Source organism: Salvelinus namaycush, chromosome 1, assembly GCF_016432855.1.
Source record: "Salvelinus namaycush isolate Seneca chromosome 1, SaNama_1.0, whole genome shotgun sequence".
Classification (NCBI taxonomy): Eukaryota; Metazoa; Chordata; class Actinopteri; order Salmoniformes; family Salmonidae; genus Salvelinus; species Salvelinus namaycush.
Window position 1 is genome coordinate 74,028,114 of NC_052307.1, and position 4,881 is coordinate 74,032,994.

Here is a 4,881-nt window from a genome sequence, read left to right on the forward strand (position 1 = left end):
ATTAAGCAAACCAGAAGGCACAATTTTCGTGTTTTTTTATTTACGGAAAGCTAGGGGCACACTCCAAGACTCATCATTTACAAACAAAGCATTTGCGTTTAGTGAGTCCGCCAGATCAGAAGCAGTAGGGATGACCAGGGATGTTCTCTTGATAAGTGCATGAATTGGACAATATCCTGCTAAGCATTTGATATTTAATGAGTACTTTTGGGTGTCAGGGAAACTTTAGGGAGTAAAAAGTACTTCCTATGTAGTGGAGTAAAAGTAAAAGTTGTCAAAAATATAAATAGTAAAGTACATATAACCCCAAAAACGACTTAAGTCGTACTTCAAAGTATTTTTACTTAAGTAATTTACATCACGGATCACATGTGCCCTACAAAACATACTGCTAAACAACAGCCTCTTGATAGCTGCACACTAGAAAAATAAAAGGTAACTACACCCTCCAAAAAATTCTCAAACATTTCCCATACTTTTTAAAGTTTTTTTAATTTCACCTTTATTTAACCAGGTAAGCCAGTTGAGAACAAGTTCTCATTTACAAATGCGAGCTGGCCAAGATAAAGCAAAGCAGTGCGACACAAACAACAACACAAAGTTACACATGGAATAAACAAGCGTACATTCAATAACACAATAGAAAAAAAGAAAGTCTATATACAGTGTGTGCAAATGGTGTGAGAAGGTAAGGCAATAAATAGGCCATAGTAGCGAAGTAATTACATTTTAGAAAATTAACACTGGAGTGATAGATGAGCAGATGATGATGTGCAAGTAGAAATACTGGTGTGCGAAAGAGCAGAACAGTAAATAAAACAATATGGGGATGAGGTAGGTAGATTGGGTGGGCTATTTACAGATGGGCTGTGTACAGCTGCAGCGATGGGTTAGCTGCTCAGATAGCTGATGTTTAAAGTTAGTGAGGGAAATATAAGTCTCCAGCTTCAGCGATTTTTGCAATTCGTTCCAGTCATTGGCAGCAGAGAACTGGAAGGAAAGGCAGCCAAATGAGGTGTTGGCTTTGGGGATGACCAGTGAGATATACCGGCTGGAGCGCGTGCTACGGGTGGGCGTTGTTATCGTGACCAGTGAGCTGAGATAAGGCGGAGCTTTACCTAGCATAGACTTATAGATGACCTGGAGCCAGTGGATCTGGCAACGAATATGAGGGAGGACCAGCTGACTAGAGTATACAGGTCGCAGTGGTGGGTGGTATAAGGGGCTTTGGTGACAAAACGGATGGCACTGTGATAGACTGCATCCAGTTTGCTGAGTAGAGTATTGGAAGCTATTTTGTAAATGACATCGCCAAAGTCGAGGATCGGTAGGATGGTCAGTTTTACGAGGGTATGTTTGGCGGCGTGAGTAAAGGAGGCTTTGTTGCGAAATAGGAAGCCGATTGGAGATGTTTAATATAAGTCTGGAAGGAGAGTTTACAGTCTAGCCAGACACCTAGGTATTTGTAGTATTCATATTCTAAGTCAGAACCGTCCAGAGTAGTGATGCTAGTCGGGCGGGCGGGTGCGGGCAGCGAATGGTTGAAAGCATGCATTTGGTTTTACTAGCATTTAAGAGCAGTTGGTGGCCACAGAAGGAGTGTTGTATGGCATTGAAGCTCGTTTGGAGGTTAGTTAACACAGTGTCCAAAGAAGGGCCAGATGTTTACAGAATGGTATCGTTTGCGTAGAGGTGGATCAAGGAATCACCCGCAGCAAGAGCGACATCGTTGATATATACAGAGAAAAGAGTCGGCCCGAGAATTGAACCCTGTGGTACCCCCATAGAGACTGCCAGAGGTCCGGACAACAGGCGCTCCGATTTGACACACTGAACTCTGTCTGAGAAGTAGTTGGTGAACCAGGGGAGGCAGTCATTTGAGAAACCAAGGCTGTTGAGTCTGCCGATAAGAATACGGTGATTGACAGAGTTGAAAGCCTTGGCCAGGTTGATGAAGACGGCTGCACAGTACTGTCTTTTATTGATGGCGGTTATGATATAATTTAGTACTTTGAGCGTGGCTGAGGTGCATTCGTGACCAGCTCGGAAACCGGATTGCACAGCAGAGAAGGTACGGTGGGTTTCGAAATGGTCAATGATCTGTTTATTAACTTAGCTTTTGAAGACTTTAGAAAGGCAGGGCAGGATGGATATAGGTCTATAATAGTTTGGGTCTAGAGTGTCAGGGGGATGACCGCGGCAGCTTTCCAATCTTTAGGGATCTCGGACGACACGAAAGAGAGGTTGAAAAGACTGGTAATAGGGGTTGCAACAATGGTGGCGGATAATTTTAGAAAGAGAGGGCCCAGATTGTCTAGCCCAGCTGATTTTTACATCTGCTATCTGGATTTGGGTGAATGAGAAGCTGGGGAGGCTTGGACAAGTAGCTGCGGGGGGTGCGGAGCTGTTGGCCGGGGTTGGGGTAGCCAGGAGGAAAGCATGGCCAGCCGTAGAAAAATGCTTATTGAAATTCTCGATTATCGTGGATGTATCGGTGTTGACAATGTTTCCTAGCCTCAGTGCAGTGGGAAGCTGGGAGGAGGTGCTCTTATTCTCCATGGACTTTAAAGTGTCCCAAAACTTTTTTGAGTTAGAGCTACAGGATGACAAATTTCTGTTTGAAAAAGCTAGTCTTTGCTTTCCTGACTGACTGCGTGTATTGGTTCCTGACTTCCCTGAAAAGTTGCATATCGCGGGGACTATTCGATGCTAGTGCAGTCCGCCACAGGATGTTTTTGTGCTGGTCGAGGGCAATCAGGTCTGGAGTGAACCAAGGGCTATATCTGTTCTTAGTTCTACATTTTTTGAAAGGGGCATGCTTATTTAAGATGGTGAGGAAATTACTTTTAAAGAACGGCCAGGCATCCTTGACTGACGGGATGAGGTCAATATCCTTCCAGGATACCCGGGCCAGGTCGATTTAAAAGGCCTGCTCGCAGAAGTGTTTTAGGGAGCGTTTGACAGTGATGAGAGGTGGTCGTTTGACCGTGGACCCATAGCGGATGCAGGCAATGAGGCAGTGATTGCTGAGATCCTGATTGAAAACAGCAGACGTGTATTTGGAGGGCAAGTTGGTCAGGATAATATCTACGAGGGTGCCCATGTTTTATGGATTTAGGGTTGTACCTGGTGGGTTCCTTGATAATTTGTGTGAGATTGAGGGCATCTATCTTAGATTGTAGGACTGCCAGGGTGTTAAGCATATCCCAGTTTAGGTCACCTAACAGAACGAACTTTGAAGATAGATGGGGGCAATCAATTCAAATATGGTGTCCAGGGCACAGCTGGTAACTGAGGGGGGTCTATAACAGGCGGCAACAGTGAGAGACTTATTTCTGGAGACATACATTTTTAAAATTAGAAGCTCGAACTGTTTGGGCATAGACCTGGAAAGTATGACAGAACTTTGCAGGCTATCTCTGGAGTAGATTGCAACTCCTCCCTCTTTGGCAGTTCTATCTTGACGGAAAATGTTGTAGTTGGGCATGGAAATCTCAGAATTTTTGGTGTTCTTCCTAAGCCAGGATTCAGACACGGCAAGGACATCAGGGTTGGCGGAGTGTGCTAAAGCAGTGAGTAAAACAAACTTAGGGAGGAGACTTCTGATGTAAACATGCGTGAAACCAAGGCTTTTTCGGTTACAGAAGTCAACAAAGGAGAGTGCCTGGGGACACGCAGGGCCTGGGTTAACCTCCACATCACCCGAGGAACAGAGGATGTGTAGGATGAGGGTACGGCTAAAGGCTATCAAAACTGGTTGTCTAGTGCGTTGGGGACAGAGAATAAAAGGAGCAGATTTCTGGGCGTGGTAGAATAGATTCAGTGATCTCTTGATGTGGTTTAGGCATTGTTGTGGACTTAACATCAAACTTAGTTGTTTTCTATTTTTTTAAAGTGTGATTTGTAGAGTGAAAATCAGAAAAAAACAGGGAACACGGAAACCTGGAAAAACAAAACAAAGAAAACATAATTTTGGAAAAAAACTCAACGGAATCTGGCTAAAAATGTAAACAGATTTTATAGGGCCCAACATGGCCCAGTGACTCACTGGACCCGGGCCGTGGAGTTGGAAGCACAAAACTATTTTGCCACACCAGGTAAACACTGGGAAAAATCCCAAATGGCAATTCGACATTGGTCTGGCCCCAAATTAGGGTAGGTCCACCAAGGCCATGTCCCAGTTAGTCTTTTGGGCCAGGTCTTGGAGGTGGAAACACGAAAGGTAGCATTGGTCAGCTAAACACTGGAGTCAAATGTGACAATGGAAATGTGCCAATATGAGCCCCTAAACCCAACTTTGCAAAACTTAATCACTTAATCTTTAGTTAGCCCATTTGTGTGGCAGTTGGGGCATAAGACCTGAGCAGTGTCAGGGTTAAATACCAGAACAGATATACGTACTGGTTCAGGAAGGCACAGGTGATAGCTGTGAACTGTTTCCCTGAATCACATTTCCTTATATTTGTTCTGGTATTTAACCCTGAAGCTGCTCCCTCCTAATGTCCCACCTGCTAAACAGAGAATCTGTGAGGCTTCAAGGATGACTTTCTGGGACAATTCAAGGATAACTTTAGAAAAGGGTCAAGTCTAGAAAAAGTAATGCGCTCTGTTTGTTTTGAGATCGGATAATTCATTTAGGAGAAATTTAGCAGAATGTCGGCTAAGTTTTAATCTCGCTCCATCTTCTTCCTCTGCCTTGCCACTGCACTTCCTCTCATCATCAAATTTGGTAGAATGGAAGCCCTTAATGGACTTTTCAGGTTTTTCTCCAATCTAGGTTTCCCCTTCACCTGATGCCAGGCTGAGGGGAAGTGGGACTCTTCAGGCTGCAATGGCTTACATGGCACCTTCCACTTAACACCTCACAAAGCAACTGTTCTG